This window comes from Hordeum vulgare, chromosome 7H, assembly GCF_904849725.1.
Source record: "Hordeum vulgare subsp. vulgare chromosome 7H, MorexV3_pseudomolecules_assembly, whole genome shotgun sequence".
NCBI classification, from domain to species: domain Eukaryota; kingdom Viridiplantae; phylum Streptophyta; class Magnoliopsida; order Poales; family Poaceae; genus Hordeum; species Hordeum vulgare.
Window position 1 is genome coordinate 250,748,737 of NC_058524.1, and position 19,622 is coordinate 250,768,358.

General features: G+C 52.1%; 5 non-coding genes across 5 annotated transcripts; all 5 read right to left on the minus strand.

The window, feature by feature from the left end:
- Positions 1-3,852: 3,852 nt before the first annotated feature.
- LOC123414043 lies at positions 3,853-3,971 on the minus strand. The gene has a single exon (XR_006614131.1). It is a non-coding gene; the product is annotated as a 5S ribosomal RNA (ribosomal RNA).
- A 333-nt stretch (positions 3,972-4,304) lies between these two features.
- Positions 4,305-4,423, minus strand: LOC123414881. Its single transcript, XR_006614795.1, has one exon. It is a non-coding gene; the product is annotated as a 5S ribosomal RNA (ribosomal RNA).
- Positions 4,424-4,780: 357 nt separating this feature from the next.
- Positions 4,781-4,899, minus strand: LOC123413936. The gene has a single exon (XR_006614039.1). It is a non-coding gene; the product is annotated as a 5S ribosomal RNA (ribosomal RNA).
- Positions 4,900-5,574: 675 nt separating this feature from the next.
- On the minus strand, positions 5,575-5,693 carry LOC123414186. The gene has a single exon (XR_006614255.1). It is a non-coding gene; the product is annotated as a 5S ribosomal RNA (ribosomal RNA).
- Positions 5,694-6,025: 332 nt separating this feature from the next.
- LOC123413687 lies at positions 6,026-6,143 on the minus strand. Its single transcript, XR_006613808.1, has one exon. It is a non-coding gene; the product is annotated as a 5S ribosomal RNA (ribosomal RNA).
- Between the last annotated feature and the right edge of the window lie 13,479 nt (positions 6,144-19,622).

Genomic DNA, 19,622 nt, shown 5'->3' on the forward strand with positions numbered 1-19,622 from the left:
CAGCCAGTAGCTTGGCCACCTCCTCTCCGATTGCTTTCCTCTTGTGCGCGGCGGACCGGCGCAGGCGCTCTCAGACAGGCCGAGCGGCGGGATCCACATGCAGTCGGTGCTCAGCCAACTCCCTGGGTACACCCGGCATGTCAGATGGTTTCCATGTGAAGATGTCCCAGTTCTCACGGAGGAATTGGGTGAGCTCGGCTTCCTATTTAGGATCGAGGGTGGTGGAGATGTTCGTCGGGGCGGCTGAGTCGTCGATCGGGTGGATGCTGACCTTCTTTGTCTCCCCCGCCGACTGGAACACGGACTCAGAAGCTGGTTTCTTCGAGCGCATCAGGTCGGCAGGGTCGAATGTCTTCTTGTACTCGTCGAGCTCGAGTACCGCCATCTGCTGGTCAGCAATTCTTGATCCCTCCTGCAGACACTCCTCGGCTCGCTGGCGGTTGCCTGTGATGGTGATAACGCCTTTTGGGTCGGGCATCTTCAGCTTCAAGTACACATAACATGGACGTGCCATGAAACTCACGTACGCCGGGCGGCCCAAAATTGCGTGGTAAGCACTCTGGAAGTCTACCACCTCGAATGTGAGCTTCTCCTTGCGAAAGTTCTTGTCAGAGCCGAAGATGACTTCCAATGCGATCTGGCCGAGTGAGTTGGCCTTCCGTCCAGGGACGACTCCGTGGAACTGCATATTGCTCTCGCTGAGTCGGGACATCGGAATGCCCATTCCCTTGAGAGTGTCAGCGTACATGATGTTTAGTCCGCTACCACTGTCCATGAGGACTTTGCGCAGTCGGACTCCTTCCACCACCGGGTCGACGACCAGAGCTTGTCTTCCTGGGGTGGGGACATGCGTTCGATGATCTGACTGATCAAAGGTGATCGCAGTCAGAGACCATTTAAGGAACTTGGGAGCAGTCGGAACGGCCATGTTGACCTCTCTGTTCACAAACTTCAGTCGACTTTTGCTTTCGACGTCAGCAAAAATCATGAGGGTTGCATGGACTTGGGGGAACGGATCCTCTCTATCCTCCTCATCTTGTTCAGGATTCTTCTCACTCGGTTGCCCTTCGCTGAACCCCTGGATCAGGAGACGACATTGTCGAGTGGTGTGCTTCGCGTATATGGGGTTGCCTTCTTCGTCCATCTTCGTGTGAACCGGACAAGGCTGGTCCAGGATGGGATTGTTGAACGGCTTCTTCTTGGGAGCAGACTGCGCTTTCCCTTTACCCTTGAACTTGGCGTTGTTCACAGCTGCAGCTTCTACTTGCGGTGTGGGCGGAACCTTTTGTTTCTGCTTCCGAGTGTTACCTCCATCGGCACAGCCGACTGTCTTGTGTTTGCCACTCCGGATGCGGTCCTCTTCCTCGCCGTTTGCATAGCGAGCTGCTATCTCCATCATCTTGCTCATGGAGATGTCCCCTATCCGGCCGAACTTCAAGTACAGTTCTCTGTACCGCACGCCTGCCTTGAAAGCGCAGACTGCTTGATGCTCGGTGACGTTCTCCACCGTGTGGTAGAGAGTTGTCCATCGCTGTATGAAGTCGCGCAAGGGCTCATTCGGCTTCTGGACGCAGTGCTGAAGCTCCACAAGGCCTGCAGGGCGCTTGCACGTCCCTTCGAATGTTCTGATGAACACTCGGGCTAGATCTGCCCAACTGTAAATGCTTGAGGGGGCCAACTGGTTCAGCCAAGCTCGAGCCGAGCCGTCGAGCATCAGAGGGAGGTGCTTCATAGCGACATGGTCGTCCCCTCCTCCGATCTGGACTGCCACTCGGTAGTCATCTAACCATGTTTCAGGCTTGGACTCCCCTGTAAATTTACCGATTCCCGCTGCCAATCGGAAGTTGGGCGGGATGTCAGGCGAGCGGATGGCTCGGCTAAAACACTCGGGGCCAGACACGTTGGTCCTGCTGCTACTCGGACGATCCAGATCGTGACCATCGCGGTGGGCTCGACCTGTGTCGACTCTTCGCTGGGCGATTCGCCCTCTTGCGTCGGGTCTTGGGTCGTAAGTGTCGCCGACTGAACGCCGATCATCATGATGACGGGACCCATAGGGTCCACCCCGCGGAGGGGTGCGTGAGCGGCGGCGATCTTCACGGATCATAGAACGGGTGCCTCCCCTGTGGTGCTGATGGGAGCCAGGGCTGTGAACCGACCGATGCGTGTTGGCATGGACGGAACTATTATGGATCCGATTGTGCGACTGGGAAACTGCCGAGTTCTGCTGCTATGCCGTGTGCAATAAAGCACGGATCTTCTCAATTCCCCTTCCTGCCTCTGAATCAGTCAGTTGGAGGGAATCGGCGATCTTGGTAGCCGCAGCCAAGTTGAGGAGAGGTGTGCGGAACAACTCCACGTTGCTCTGCCGGGTGTGCCGACTGGCGGAACGACGAGGCGGACGGCGCGCGCCGGATGCTTCACCGACTTCGCGCTCGCCCCGGCCGGCCTGATGGGGATCTTCATGGGTGTTGGCCATGTGGACTTCTGCTGCAGGTCCGCGGCCCGTGTACTCGGAGGGGAGCTCAGTCGGAACCGAGCCCGAGCACTGGGAATGCGGGGCAACCACAACAGACTCCAGAACTGCCACTTGAGAGGACGCGATCTGACGCGGTCTAGCATGCTGCACCCAACGTTGGAGACGCGGACTGCGGGAATGCTTGTTGCGGCGCATGACGGAGGTGCAAGCCAACAATGGAGCCGATTGTTGGAGAAGAAGAACGCCGCGAGCGCCAGCACGGAAGTGCATGGCCCCGCGACGGGGAAGCGCCTTGACGTCGAGAGGCGCCTCCCGAAGCCATGCTAAATCATCGACGGTGAAGGAGAGAGCGCCGAAGAGGATCTCATGACCCATGCTCCAATCTCCACCAGACGACATGATGAAGGATCGTAGTCGCAAACTCGCCGGAAGTCGCTTAGACGCCTGCCCCACGGTGGGCGCCAACTGTCGTGGGTATAAGCCTGACAGTAGCTGTGTAGGGTACGAATGAGATGGGCAGAGTCCTAGCTACGGCGAGGTTGTATGAGTTCAGGCCCCTCTGCGGTGGAGGTAACAGCCCTACGTCTCAGTGCTCTCGGAGCTTGTTACCGAGTGTAATATGGAATACAGTGATTTTCTAACCCCTTGACCAGTGGGGGAGGGCGGCTTATATAGAGTGCGCTGCCCTCCACAACGGTTCTGATTCAGGGGTGGAGTAGTGGCGATTGAATGCATACGTTACAGGTAACGTATGCTCTAAATGCTAATAAACGCACCCGGAAATGTACGGCAGTTTCCCTCCAGAGAGGTTACGACGTACTGAGTGTATCCAGTCGGTTGGCCTGGTGCCTTCCGAATGCTAGCCTCCGACTGGATGATTCTGGGCATGTTACCGACTAGATGATGGGGACTCCTTAATTCAGTCGGGGTTGACTTAAGGTCCTGTCCTTTATGTGGGGTAGTCCTTGGGTAGGACATGTAGGGCAGGCCTATGACCCTACCCTAGGACTATGACCCCATCAGCTGGTATAATCACATCCGACATGCAACTATCTATTTGTTCCTTATGCTTGACCCTCCCATGTCCATTGCCACATTTGCCTCGAAAACGGAGACGAGTTTAACACAAGAATTTCACCGCTCCCTCTCTACCCCGACAACACGAGCACCGCCACGACCTCTGTGACTTTTCCTCCAGCGCTTGACACCCACCGACGCCGCCCCTAGACACGTCAACAATGAGACGCAAGCTAAAATATATCACAAACGTCAAAAATAAGAAAACTAGTTAACGTCAAAAATAAGAAAACGAGGTCATATAAATCACGCACCCGCGTCATCCTTGTCACGTGGCGCAAAAATATTTAAAAAGGGGAATGCAACACGAGGACTTCCCAGGAGGTCACCCATCCTAGTACTACTATCGCGCAAGCACGCTTAACTTTGGAGTTCTAATGGGATCCGGTGCATTAGTGCTGGTATGATCAGATCCGACATGCAACTATCTATTTGTTCCTTATGCTTGCCCCTCCCGTGTCCATTGCGACATTTGCCTCGACAACGGAGACGAGTTTAACACAAGAATTTCAACGCTACCTCTCTACCCCGTCAACACGAGCACCGCCACGACCACTGTGACTTTTCCCACCGCGCTTGACACCCAACGACGCCGCCCCTAGACACGTCAATAATGAGACGCAAGCTAAAACATATCACAAACGTCAAAAATAAGAAAACTAGTAAACGTCAAAAATAAGAAAACGATGTCATATAGATCACGCTCCCGCGTCATCCTTGTCACGTGGCGCAAAAATATTTAAAAAGGGGAATGCAACACGAGGACTTCCCAGGAGGTCACCCATCCTAGTATTACTCTCGTCCAAGCACGCTTAACTTCGGAGTTCTGTTGGGATCCGTTGCTTTAGTGCTGGTATGATCGCATCCGACATGCAACTATCTATTTGTTCCTTATGCTTGCCCTCCCGTGTCCATTGCCACATTTTCCTCGACAACGGAGACGAGTTTAACACAAGAATTTCACCGCTCCCTCTCTACCCCGACAACACGAGCTCCGCCATGACCTGTGTGACTTTTCCCACCTCGCTTGACACCCAACAACGCCGCCCCTAGACACGTCAACAATGAGACGCAAGCTAAAACATATCACAAACGTCAAAAATAAGAAAACTAGTAAACGTCAAAAATAAGAAAACTAGTAAACGTCAAAAATCAGAAAATGAGGTCATATAGATCGCACTCCCGCGTCATCCTTGTCACGTGGCGCAAAAATATGTAAAAAGGGGAATGCAACACGAGGACTTCCCAGGAGGTCACCCATCCTAGTACTACTCTCGCCCAAGCATGCTTAACTTCAGAGTTTTGATGGGATCCGGTGCGTTAGTGCTGGTCTGACCCCATCCGACATGCAACTATCTATTTTTTCCTTATGCTTGCCCCTCCCGTGTCCATTGCCACATTTGCCTCGACAACGGAGACGAGTTTAACACAAGAATTTCACCGCTCCCTCTCTACCCCGACAACACGAGCACCGCCATGACCTCTATGACTTTTCCCACCACGCTTGACACTAACAACGCCGTCCCTAGACACGTGAACAATGAGACGCAAGCTAAAACATATCACAAACGTCAAAAATAAGAAAACTAGTAAACGTCAAAAATAAGAAAACGAGGTCATATAGAGCACGCTCCCGCGTCATCCTTGTCACGTGGCGCAAAAATATTAAAAAGGGGAATGCAACCGACATGCAACTATCTATTTGTTCCTTATGCTTGCCCCTCCCGTGTCCATTGCCACATTTGACTCGACAACGGAGACGAGTTTAACACCAGAATTTCACCGCTCCCTCTCTAACCCGACAACTCGAGCACCGCCACGACCTCTCTGACTTTTCCCACCGCGCTTGACACCCAACGACGTCGTCCCTAGACACGTCAACAATGAGACGCAAGCTAAAATATATCACAAAAGTGAAAAATAAGAAAACAAGTAAACGTCAAAAATAAGAAAACGAGGTCATGTAGATCACGCTCCCGCGTCATCCTTGTCACGTGGCGCAAAAATATTTAAAAAGGGGAATGCAACATGAGGACTTCCCACGAGGTCACCCATCCTGGTGCTACTCTCGCCCAAGCACGCTTAACTTTGAAGTTCTGATGGGATCCGTTGCTTTAGTGCTGGTATGATCCCATCTAACATGCAACTATCTATTTGTTCCTTATGCTGGCCCCTCCCGTGTCCATTGCCACATTTATCTCGACAACGGAGACGAGTTTAACACAAGAATTTCACCGCTCCCTCTCTACCCCGACAACACGAGCACCGCCACGACCTTTGTGACTTTCCCACCGCGCTTGACACCCCACGACGCCGCCCCTAGACACGTCAACAATGAGACGCAAGCTAAAACATATCACAAACGTCAAAAATAAGAAAACTAGTAAACGTCAAAAATAAGAAAACGAGGTCATATAGATCACGCTCCCGCATCATCCTTGTCACGTGGTGCAAAAATATTTAAAAAGGGGAATGCAACACGAGGACTTCCCACGAGGTCACCACCCTAGTACTACTCTCGTCCAAGCACGCTTAACTTCGGAGTTCTGATGGGATCTGGTGCTTTAGTGCTGGTATGATCGCATCTGACATGCAACTATCTATTTGTTCCTTATGCTTGCCCCTCCCGTGTCCATTGCCCCATTTGCCTCGACAACGGAGACGAGTTTAACACAAGAATTTCACCGCTCCCTCTCTACCCCGACAACACGAGCACCGCCACGACCTCTGTGACTTTTCCCACTGCACTTGACACCCAACGACGCCGCCCCTAGACACGTCAACAATGAGACACAAGCTAAAACATTTCAGAAACGTCAAAATATGAAAACTAGTTGTCGTGGGTATAAGTCTGACAGTAGAAGTATGGGGTACGAAAGTATATGGGCAGAGCCTTAGCTACGGCGAGGATGTATAAGTTCAGGACCCTCTACGGTGGAGGTAAAAGCCCTACGTCTCACTACTCTTGGGAGCTTTGTGTCGAGTGAATTATAGGATTACAGCAAGTGCCAACCCTTGCACCAGTGGGGAAGGGTGGCTTATATAGAGTGCGCTGCCCTTCATAATGGCCCGGTGGACAAGGGTGGAATAGTGGCGAGTAAATGCTTACGTTACAAGTAACGTAAACTTTAAATGCTAATAATGGTGTATGAAAACGTATGTCCATTGCCCTCCTGGGAGGTTACGATGTACAAAGTGGATTCCAGTCGGTACGTTAGATATGCTCCGAGTGGATCGTCTCCGACTGGATGATGGGGGTGCCCTTAGTTCAGTCGGAACTGTCTAAGGGCCTTGTCTTCTATGAAGGGTAGTCCTTGGGTAGGACCTATAGGGCAGACCTATGACCCTACACTGGGACAATAACCCCATCATTAGTCCCTGAATGGATCGGGGTTGGAACGATGAAGTGATGTCTGGAGTTTGGAACCGACTGTTATTGAGGTGACTTTAGTGTTGTTTGCCTCGATCCATTTTATCTTCAGCTAGTGATCCGAGTGAATATGCTAGTGAAACGAACCATCAGGGACTGAGTGCTTCTGCGGAATCTTTTGACGTGAGTGGTCAAACTGACAGCGCGAGATTTTTCGGGATCCTCAAATATCGGTTGCCGCGCGCTCAGCGGGGATGAAGACATCGCCATCGACTAGGTTTTGGCTCCTTGATTACCGCGCCGTTATCCTCTCCGCTAATCTTGCAGCGGCCGGTTGGGGGGTTAAGATCCTGGGCCCACTTGTAACTGACCCAGTCGGAGGCCTATTAAAGCCTCCCCGGCGGGATTTCCTGTTGCGTTGCTCATCATCCTCCCATTAATATCGCTCCTCCCGCAGCTCTCTGCACACCTCAAGTCACCTCTTACCTCTCCTCCTCTGCGGACCCGTCGTCCTCTCCATGACGAAGGGGCAGACCAGCAAGCTTGAGGCGCAAAAGAAGAAGAAGGGGGCGGCCTCCACTCAGCGTCGGCAGCGGGCGTTGTCGGCGGGATGGATCCAGGGGGACTTCCTTGTTGGGGAACGTCGCATGGGAAACAAAAAAATTTCCTACGCGCACGAAGACCTATCATGGTGATGTCCATCTAGAAGAGGGGATGAGTGATCTACGTACCCTTGTAGATCGTACAGCAGAAGCGTTAGTGAACGCGGTTGATGTAGTGGAACGTCCTCACGTCCCTCGATCCGCCCCGCGAACAATCCCGCGATCAGTCCCATGATCTAGTACCGAACGGACGGCACCTCCGCGTTCAGCACACGTACAGCTCGACGATGATCTCGGCCTTCTTGATCAAGCAAGAGAAACGGAAAGGTAGAAGAGTTCTTCGGCAGCGTGACGGCGCTCCGGAGGTTGGTGATGACCTTGTCTCAGCAGGGCTCCGCCCGAGCTCCGCAGAAACGCGATCTAGAGGAAAAACCGTGGAGGTATGTGGTCGGGCTGCCGTGGAAAAGTCGTCTCAGATCAGCCCCAATACCTCCGTATATATAGGTGGGAGGGAGGGGACCTTGCCTTGGGGCTCAAGGAGCCCCAAGGGGGTCGGCCGAGCCAAGGGGGGAAGGCTCCCCCCCCCAAACCGAGTTGGACTTGGTTTGGTGGGTGGGAGTCCTTCCCTTCCTTCCCACCTCCCTTTTTTTTTCTTTCTCCTTGATTTTTATCTCTATGGCGCATAGGGCCCTTTTGGGCTGTCCCACCAGCCCACTAAGGGCTGGTGCGCCACCCTTATGGCCTATGGGCTTCCCCGGGGTGGGTTGCCCCCCCGGTGAACTTCCGGAACCCATTCGTCATTCCCGGTACATTCTCGGTAACTCCGAAAACCTTCCGGTAATCAAATGAGGTCATCCTATATATCAATCTTCGTTTCCGGACCATTCCGGAAACCCTCGTGATGTCCGTGATCTCATCCGGGACTCCGAACAACATTCGGTAACCAACCATATAACTCATATACGCATAAAACAACGTCGAACCTTAAGTGGGCAGACCCTGCGGGTTCGAGAACTATGTAGACATGATCCAAGAGACTCCTCGGTCAATATCCAATAACGGGACCTGGATGCCCATATTGGATCCTACATATTCTACGAAGATCTTATCGTTTGAACCTCAGTGCCAAGGATTCATATAATCCCGTATGTCATTCCCTTTGTCTTTCGGTATGTTACTTGCCCGAGATTCGATCGTCAGTATCCGTATACCTATTTCAATCCCGTTTACCGGCAAGTCTCTTTACTCGTTCCGTAATACAAGATCCCGCAACTTACACTAAGTTACATTGCTTGCAAGGCTTGTGTGTGATGTTGTATTACCGAGTGGGCCCCGAGATACCTCTCCGTCACACGGAGTGACAAATCCCAGTCTTGATCCATACTAACTCAACTAACACCTTCGGATATACCTGTAGAGCATCTTTATAGTCACCCAGTTACGTTGCGACGTTTGATACACACAAAGCATTCCTCCGGTGTCAGTGAGTTATATGATCTCATGGTCATAGGAATAAATACTTGACACGCAGAAAACAGTAGCAACAAAATGACACGATCAACATGCTACGTCTATTAGTTTGGGTCTAGTCCATCACGTGATTCTCCTAATGACGTGATCCAGTTATCAAGCAACAACACCTTGTTCATAATCAGAAGACACTGACTATCTTTGATCAACTGGCTAGCCATCTAGAGGCTTGCTAGGGACGGTGTTTTGTCTATGTATCCACACATGTAAATGAGTCTTCATTCAATACAATTATAGCATGGATAATAAACGATTATCTTGATACAGGAATTATAATAATAACTATATTTATTATTGCCTCTAGGGCATAATTCCAACATTCCTCCCCTCCTCGGTGACGGAGAACGACGTGCTGGAGCTGGTGGAGCACGGCATGGTCGCCAACAAGTCCTGGAGGCTGCCGGAGGGCGAGACGGAGCCGGCATCGAAGGAGGGGTAGCGCATTCTGCTGCTCAGCCATGGGGCCAGAGGTTTCTCCTTGCCTCCCCATCCTTTCTTCCGAGGTATCATGAATCACTTCGGGGCGCAGCTCCATCACTTTCCTCCAAATGCAATAGCTCATCTTCCCGCGTTCGTCACCCTCTCCGAGTGCTTCATAGGATGTCCTCCCCACCGGGGGCTCTTTAAATATGTCTTCTCCGCTAGATCCCAAACTGTTAAGAAGCTTAGCCAGTCGGATGATAAGACACACATCCTCCAGCTCTGCGGGGGTTTAGGCTTTCAGAAGAAAACAAAGAGTAGCTATCCCTCCCTCCAACTATCCGAGTCAGTTAGGAACTGGCAATCGTCCTGGTTCTATTGCCAGGACATTGCTTGCCCGAATGCTTCGAGTGGGTTGCCACCTTTCAGTTTAGACCGTCCGGGCCCTCCCAGGAAGCTTGCGCTCTCTAAGGGAGAAAGAACCCAGATCCATCCTTTGGTCGACGCGCTGATAGCCGTCGTCCGGAGGGGAGTCACCGGCATGGACCTGCTGGAGACTTTTTTGGGTCAGCGCATCCAGCCGCTGCAGGCCCGAGACCACGCTATGTGGCATTACACGGGGCCTTCGGATACCACTCGGTCTCATCCAGAGGACGTGAGCTGGGAGACTGTGAGTGCGTGGGTCCGCAGCATCACAGGCACGTGTGATAACCCCGTGGGAGCCCGGCTGGTGAAGCAATTCCGCGCCGAAAATCCTCCTCCGAATGAGGTGAGTACGTGTTGTCGAGTGCTTTTAACCTTCTCAGCTTTATTGCTTTTCTTGTCTTGCTGACTGACGTTGCCGACTGTGTTTTGTGCAGGAGTGGACAAACTGGCATTCTGCAGTCTCGAACGTGAATCCAGTCGAGGAAGAGGAGGGCAGCATGGAGGGCAGCGCGGATAGCACCGAGTACGTCTCTGACAGTGGGGAGACGGAGGAGGAGACGGAAGAGGAGGAGGAGGAGAGTGGAGAGCACAGCTCGTCACCCTCACCACCAGTGCACCGAACCAAGCGCCGTCATGACCCCGCTGCTCCGCCGGCTGCTCCCGCGGCCCCGAGTGCTCCGCCAGCTCCTCCCGTGGCTTCGAGTGCTCGGAGTGTGAAGAGAACCAGGGGTGCTTGTGCCAAACCCGTGAACCAGCCGTCCAAGGTGGCTAAACCTAGTGGGCCTAAACCTAGGAAAGCCTTGCCCCGGATGACGATCGCTGTTCCGGTCGCCTCAGCGTAAGTATCTTTACTCTTTCATCTTCCTTCAGTATCCGATTGAACTCCTCTTTTTGGGAACTCATGTTTATCCGTTGAGTGGATTTCACTCAACAGAGCTGCTACCTCCACCACCTCTCTGCCTCGCCAGGACGATGATCCCATGGACACTGATAACGCCGCCACGTCCCAGCAAGGTACGTTGTCACGACTCCGAGAGCTGTATTACTGTTTCGCGAGTGCTGTCTTTGATCTTGACCTTTTTCTATAATTTTATTCTGTTTAGTCGGGATTCCTTCGGAGGTGATCCATCTGGACGACGACGACCATAGGAGGTTGGAGCCAGCTTTGGCGCCTGTCCCTGGGGTTATCCAACCTGCTGCCAATCCCGTCATGAACGTGCCGCCGACTGGGACGGTGCCGCCGACTGAGACGGTGGCCCTCACGGCGGAACCGACTGGACCAGAGCTCGGGATTCCCAGGGAGCCTTCTGCCATGTCGAGTCCGTCGGCTGTTCAATATGATGCCCGACGCCTCCTGGAAGATCAAGTAGCAGCTGCCAAGGACGCCATGGTAGAAGTAGACCTGATGGTGGGCGACTCCGTGGGACCGTATGACTCCATCGCATCCCTGTACAAGAAGAGCTTGGAGCTTCGGGATGATATCCGAGTAAGTGCGCTAGTAAGTGTTTACATTCCTCTTGGTACCCACTGGGGGTTTCAGCGATATACTCGGATACAGTAGGATGATTTTGCAGTAGGTTCACTCCGAGTGAACCCAGTGGGTGTAGTCCCCGAGACTTCTGCCGAGTGCTTGTGCCGGCAGTTGTCTTTATATGTATTTTCCATAATCTGTACAGATCAGAGCTGATCTGCCCGAATGGTACTAGTGGGGGCACGCCGAGTGCACCCATTGGGTGTAGTCCCCGAGAGTAGTGTTACTCGGGTCGAGTAATAGTAATCTCATAGTGTTGTTGGTTTGCTATGGAGCTCAATAGGGCCGACCTGTTCGAGCTTCATGCCAGTGGGGTCACTCTCAGTGAACCCACTGGGTGTAGTCCCCGAGACCGCTGTCGATTGCTTGCATTGGCAGGGGTCTGAAGAATTTTGAGCTTTGATTGTTTTGTCATATCTTTCGAGACTTTTTCCTTGTTGAATGTGGCTGATCCTCCCTTTGTGTCTCTTTGACAGAAGACTTGTGAAATGGGATCGGCGTATAATGCTCTGAAGGTTGAGAAGATTCAACTTGGTGCGGACTTGGAGGTGGCTGTGAATGATCTGGCTGGTGTGAAGGAGGCTCTCGCGGACCGAGAGAAATCTTTGGAGGAATCTCGGGAGGCTAACAAGGCACTGCTAGCCGAAGTAGAAAAAATGAAGAGGGAGAGATCCGAATGGATGGGCCAGCTGAAGGTAATGAACACTCGGTGCAGAGCGCAGGAGAACTACATCGGCGACTGGGCGAAGAAGATGGTCGCACTGCTTGATGGTAAGTTCTTGCCGAGTGCTTTTTGACTTTGGAGTTCACTCCGCGCTTATTTTCTGCTTGTCTTCTCTTTGCAGATTTCTGTCGGGACGTTGAGGCTGAAACAGCCGAAATCGAACGGTCGCTTCTTCCGAATGTTCCACTCGGCAATGAAGCTAACCGGGACATGTTCCGAGTGCATTATGGCCTTAACAGGGTGGGCCCTCTCATTGGTCGCCTCAGAAGAGTTGTCGGCCGAATCGACAAGGAGTTGTGGCCTGAAGATGACTCCCGGAACGAGATAGAGGGGTTGATGACTCGACTGGAGGACGTTCCAAGTAGAGTGCAGGCATGGAAGAAGTTTGCCGCTCGTTGTGCTGTGGACGTGGTGCTGTCTCTGGTCCGAGTGCACTGCAAGGAAGCTCGTGAAGACAAGCTGAAGACGTTGCAGGTCGCCAACGCCAAGAAGCTTCGATTTGAAAATTTCATGGAGACCTTCCTCGACGCAGCCACTCAGATTGCAGATGGAATCGACCTCGACACCTTTGTGGAGCCTGCCAGTCCCGGCGACGCTTGATAAACTTTATGCTGAACGCACATTTACCTCGGTATGCCGAGTGGAGTCTGTATTAAACTTTGGCCACTGCTGTTGGCCGATACATTCGTGGCTCGGTATGGATAAACTTGATTCACACCGAGCCGACTGATCGCAGAACCGATTTGAATTCGAACCGGATCTTTTGCTCTTATTTCGCTGAGTTTTTTTGACACAATTTTGGCTCGTGGTTTTTGTTTGGGCGTCTCTTGGTGAAGCCAATGGCAAACATGCGGAGCATGTAGTTGTCAGTTGTCTTCACGTCCACATGAGCCTCAATGAGGGTCTGCTAAGCCTTCGAGTGTATCTCGAGTGCCCACTCGGAGGAAGCTTTTTACTTAGGCGACTCTGGTTCGCATCTAAGTCTCCTAGTGTGACTTAAAATACACACTCGGAGCAATTTGTTTACTTAGGCGACTCTGAGTCGCAGCTAAGTCTCCGAGTGTGACTTTTGGTGCATACTCGGAGCGAGTTTTTACTTAGGCCACTCTGGGTCGCGGCTAAGTCCCCGATTTTGACTTTTGGTGCACACTTGGAGCGAGTTTTTACTTAGGCGACTCTGGGTTACAGCTAAGTCCCCGAGTGTGACTGTTAGTGCGCACTCGGAGCGAGTTGTTTACTTAGGCGACTCTGGGTCGCAGCTAAGTCCCCGAGTGTGACTTTTCGTGCACACGCGGAGCGAGTTGTTAGTCATGTAGTTGTCAGTTGTCTTCACATCCAGATGAGCCTCAATGAGGGTCTGCTAAGCCTCCGAGTGTATCTCGAGTATACACTCGGAGGAAGCTTTTTACTTAGGCGACTCTGAGTCGCAGCTAAGTCCCCGAGTGTGACTTTTCGTGTACACTCAGAGTGAGTTGTTTACTTAGGCGATTCTGGGTCGCAGCTAAGTCTCCGAGTGTGACTTTTAGTGCACACTCGGAGCGAGTTTGTACTTAGGCGACTCTGGGTCGCAGCTAAGTCTCCGAGTGTGACTTTTAGTGCACACTCGGAGCGAGTTTGTACTTAGGCGACTCTGGGTCGCAGCTAAGTCTCCGAGTGTGACTTTTCGTGCACACTGGGAGCGAGTTGTTACTTAGGTGACTCTGGGTCGTAGCTAAGTTCCTGAGTGTGACTTTTAGTGCACACTCGGAGCGAGTTTGTACTTAGGCGACTCTGGGTCGCAGCTAAGTCTCCGAGTGTGACTTTTAGTGCATACTCGGAGCGAGTTTGTACTTAGGCGACTCTGGGTCGCAGCTAAGTCTCCGAGTGTGACTTTTAGTGCACACTCGGAGAGAGTTAGTACTTTGGCGACTCTGGGTCATAGCTAAGTCTCCGAGTGTGACTTTTCGTGCACACTCGGAGCGAGATGTTCACTTAGGCGACTCTGGGTCGCAGCTAAGTCCTCGAGCGTGACTTTTAGTGCACACTCGGAGTTAGTTTTCTATACCGGAGTCTGCAAATGCGGAAGAATTTCGAATTGGCAAGAAATCAATCTGCTTTGTATTACTTCGATGATACTTGTTCTTTACATTGTCTCCGTCGGCGGTTATGTGTAGTAGCGCTTCATAGATCTCCATTCCATGCTCAGGGCTCGTCTGTTTCCCTGTCGAGGTTGTAGAGTCGATATGCTCCATTGTTCAGCACCTTAGAAATGATGAACGGTCCTTCCCAGGCAGGAGCCAACTTGTGTGGTCTCTGTTGATCCACTTGGAGCACGAGATCGCCTGCTTGGAACGTGCGGCTCCTGACGTGCCGCGCATGAAATCGCCGCAAATCTTGTTGATAAATTGTTGAACGGATCAGTGCCATCTCGCGCTCCTCTTCTAAAAGGTACACTCTGTCTTGCCTGGCTTGCTCTGCTTCGGCTTCGGAGAAGAGTTCGACTCGTGGAGAGTTGTGAAGCAAATCACTCGGAAGGACTGCCTCTGCTCCGTAAATGAGGGAAAACGGGGATCGCCTTGTCGATCTATTCGGAGTTGTGCGGAGGCCCCACAGCACCGAAGGCACCTCGGTGACCCATGCGCCGGCGACATGTCCAACTTCTCGCAGGAGTCGAGGCTTCAACCCTTGAAGAATGAGTCCATTCGCCCGCTCCGCTTGTCCATTTGTTTGGGGGTGTGCAACGGATGCAAAATCCACTCGGATACCTTGGACTGCGCAAAAACCTTTGAACCTGTCCGAGTCAAAGTTTGTGCCATTGTCGGTGATTATGCTGTGCGGAACCCCGTATTTGGCGATGATGTCTCTGATAAATTTGATGGTCGTAAGGGCATCAAGCTTCTTTATAGGCTTGGCTTCAATCCACTTGGTAAACTTGTCGACTGCTACCAGCAGATGGGTGAATCCTCCTTGGCCTGTTCTGAATGGTCCAACTGTATCTATCCCCCACACGGCAAATGGCCAAGCAAGAGGAATTGTCTTCAGCGCAGACGTTGGCTTGTGGGACTTGTTTGAATAGAACCGACAACCTTCGCAGCGGTCGACCATATCTTTTGCCATTTCATTCGCCTGCAACCAGAAGAAACCAGCTCTGAATGCTTTGGCGACAATTGCCCTTGAGGAGGCATGATGACCGCAGGTTCCCGAGTGAATTTCTTCCAAGATTAACTGTCCCTCCTCAGGAGAGATACACCGCTGAAGGACGCCTGAAACACTTTCCCTGTATAACTGGTCATCAATGACGGTGAAGGACTTCCAGCTGCGAACGATCTGCCTAGCTTGGACTTTGTCTTCTGGTAACTCTTGCCTCATGATGTACGCAATGAACGGCACAATCCATTCGGGAATGACAGCTAGAATCTCCATGATCAAATCAACCACAGCGGGGACCTCGACTTCAGTCTGATCTGTTGAGCTCTTCGGTTGTACTGGTTCCTTTGTAAAAAGGATCTTCTTTTACCGAGGGGAGGTGTAGGTGCTCGAGGCAGACATCACTCGGGACCGGTCTCCGAGTGGATCCAAGTTTTGCCAATTCATCTGCTGCTTGGTTTTTCAGTCGGGGAACATGGTGAAGTTCCAGGCCTTCGAACTTCTTCTCGAGCTTCCTTATTGCGTTGCAGTATGCAGTCATGGAGGGGTTCCTTACATCCCACTCCTTCATTACTTGATTAACCACTAGATCTGAGTCGCCATAGACCATCAGGCGACGGACGCCGAGTGTGATGACCATGTGCAACCCGTAAAGGAGGGCTTGGTACTCTGCTTCGTTGTTGGAAGAATCAAAATGGATCTGCAACACATACTTGAGTTTATCACCTTTCGGGGATATGAGCACTACGCCGGCGCCGGAGCCATTCAACATCTTGGACCCATCGAAGAACATGGTCCAATGAGCCGAGTAGATGTGAGTCAGTTGCTGTTGTTCTACCCATTCTGCTATGAAGTCAGCGAGAGCTTGAGACTTTATAGCTTTCTTGGCTTCGAACTTGATGTCGCAATATAGCATCTCCATTGCCCACTTTGCCACTCGGCCTGATGCGTCCCGGTTGTGGAGAATTTCCGACAACGGAGCATCAGATATGACAGATACCGAGTGGTCTTGAAAATAATGAGCCACCTTCTTTGCATTCATGTAGATCCCGTAAATAAGCTTCTAATAATGGGGATACCTCTGCTTGGAAGGAGTCAGGACTTCGGAAACATAATATACTGGCCGCTGAACCTTGCACGCTTTGCCTTCTTCTTCACGTTCGACTGTCAGAACGGTGCTGACGACTTGATTTGTAGCCGCGATGTACAGAAGAAGGGGTTCTTTACTGAGCGGGGCAGTAAGTACCGGTTGGGTGGAAAGCAGGGCTTTGAGGTCGTCGAATGCGATTTGGGCTTTGTTTGTCCACTCGAAGGTATCTGACTTCTTCATGAGTCGGTACAAAGGTAACGCCTTCTCGCTGAGTAGAGCGATAAACCTGCTCAAAGCCGCTAGGCAACCTGTGAGCCTTTGAGCATCATGTACTCTTACCGGCCGCTCCATTCGGACAATGGTCCCGATCTTTTCGGGGTTGACATCGATCCCTCGTTCGGAAACGAAGAAACTGAGTAACTTCCCGCTGGGAACGCCTAATGAACACTTGGCTGGGTTGAGCTTGATATCGTACCTACGTAGGTTGGCGAATGTTTCTGCCAAGTCAGTCAGCAGGTCAGAACCTTTGCGTGACTTGACGACGATATCATCCATATATGCCTCCACATTTCGACCGATCTGGTCTAGGAGGCATTTTTGGATCATGCGCATAAAAGTTGCTCCTGCATTCTTCAAACCGAATGGCATAGTGATGTAACAGAAGCACCCGAATGGGGTGATGAAGGCTGTTTTTAATTAATCTCGACCATACAGACGGATCTGATGATAGCCTGAATAGGCATCAAGGAAGGATAAGCGCTCGCAACCCGCAGTCGAATCAACAATTTGATCAATGCGGGGGAGCGGGAAGTGATCTTTCGGACAGACCTTATTGAGATGCTTGAAATCGATGCACATACGGAGAGACTTGTCCTTCTTGGGAACCATGACAACATTAGCGAGCCACTCGGAGTGGTGTACCTCGCGAATGAAGTTGGCTGCCAAAAGTTTAGCCACCTCCTCTCCGATTGCTTTCCTCTTGTGCGCGGCGGACCGACGCAGGCGTTCTCGGACGGGCCGAGAGGCAGGATCCACATGCAGTCGGTGCTCAGCCAACTCCCTGGGTACACCTGGCATGTCAGCAGGCTTCCATGCAAAAATGTCCAAGTTCTCACGGAGGAATTGGATGAGCTCGGCTTCCTATTTTGGATCAAGGGTGGTGGAGATGTTTGACGGGGCGGCAGTGTCGTCCGTCGGGTGGATGCTGACTTTCTTCGTGTCTCCCGCCGACTGGAATGCGGACTCCGAAGCTGGCTTCTTTGAACGCATCAGGTCAGCTGGGTCGGCGGTCTTCTTGTACTCATCCAGCTCGAGTATAGCCATCTGATGATCAGCAATTCTCGACCCGTGTTGTAGACACTCCTCGGCCCGCTGCCGATTGCCTGTGACAGTAATCACACCTTTGGGACCGGGCATCTTCAGCTTCAAATAGACGTAACATGGACGGGCCATGAAACGTGCATATGCCGGACGGCCCAGAATCGCATGGTATGCACTCTGGAAGTCAACCACCTCGAATGTCAACTTCTCTTTGCGGAAGTTCTTGTCAGAGCCGAAGACGACATCCAACGCAATTTGGCCGAGTGATTTGGCATTTCTTCCTCGGACGACTCCATGGAACTGCATACTGCTCTCGCTAAGTCTGGACATCGGAATGCCCATTCCCTTGAGAGCATCAGCGTACATGATATTCAAGCCGCTGCCGCCGTCCATGAGGACTTTGCGCAGCCTAACTCCTTCCACCACCGGGTCGACGACCAGAGCTTGCCTCCCTGGGGTGGGTACGTGTGCTGGGTGGTTTGACTGATCAAAGGTGATTGCAGTCTGTGACCACTTGAGGAACGTGTGAGTGGATCGGGTTGCCATGTTTATCTCCCTCTTGACCAGCTTCAGTCGACTCTTGCTTTCCACATCAGCAAAAATCGTCAACGTTGCATGGACTTGGGGGAACGGATCCTCCTTGTTCTCATCATCCTGCTCGGTGTCCTTCTCACTCGGCTGTCCTTCACCGAATCCTTGGATCAGGAGGCGACACTGCCGAGTGGTATGCTTCGGCAATATGACATTGCCTTCTTCATCCGTCTTCGTGTGGATTGGACACGGTTGATCTAGGATGGAATTTCCTGACTGCCTCTTCTTGGGAGTGTACTGTGCTTTCCCCTTGCCTTTGAACTTGGCATTTGTAACGACTGTTGTCTCTGCCTGCGGAGTGGATTGAGCTTTCTGTTTCTGCTTCCGATTGTTGTTCCCATCTCCATCGGCGACTGACTTATGCTTGCCGCTACGTATGCAGTCCTCCTCTTCGCCATTTGCATAGCGTGCGACTATCTCCATCATCTTGCTCATGGAGATGTCGCATGTCCGACCAAACTTCAGGTATAGATCGCTGTACCGAACGCCTGCCTTGAAGGCGTAGACTGCTTGGTGTTCTGTAACATTCTCCACCTTGTGGTAGAGGGTCGTCCAGCGCTGGATGAAATCGCGCAAGGGCTCGTTTTGCTTCTGGACACAATGCTGAAGCTCTTCGAGACCAGCAGGGCGTTTGCACGTACCCTCGAAGGTTCTGATGAAGGCTCGGGCCAAATCTGCCCAACTGTAGATGCTTGACGGAGCTAACTGGTTTAGCCAAGCTCGCGCCGAACCGTCGAGCATCAGTGGGAGATGTTTCATGGCGACATGGTCATCTCCGCCACCGATCTGGACCGCCACTCTGTAGTCGTCCAACCAAGTTTCTGGTTTGGACTCTCCCGTGAATTTGTTGATTCCCGTCACCAATCGGAAGTTGGGAGGGATGTCAGCTGAGCGGATGGCCCGACTGAAGCACTCGGGGCCAGAAACAACGGTCCTGCTTCCACTTGGACGGTCTCTATCGTGACCATCACGGTGGGCTCGACTTCTGTCAACCTTCTTCTGGGCGATGTACCCTCTTGCATCAGGCCTTGGATCATGCCCGCCACCGCCCGAACGATGATCATCGTAATGCCGGGGCCCGTAAGGCCCAGTCCGCGGAGGAGTACGCGAACGGCGATGATCTTCGGGATGAGACCAAATGGGAAGCGGATTCCGACTCGAGTCCCTATAACGGCTGCCCCCTCTGCGTCGCTGGTGAGAGTCGGGACTGAAAACCGACCGATGCTTGTTCGCTTAAACCGAACTGTTGTGGATCCTGTTGTGCGACCGGGGGACCGCCGAATTTTGTTGCTGCGTCGTATGCAACAAGGCACGGATCTTCTCAATTCCCCTACCA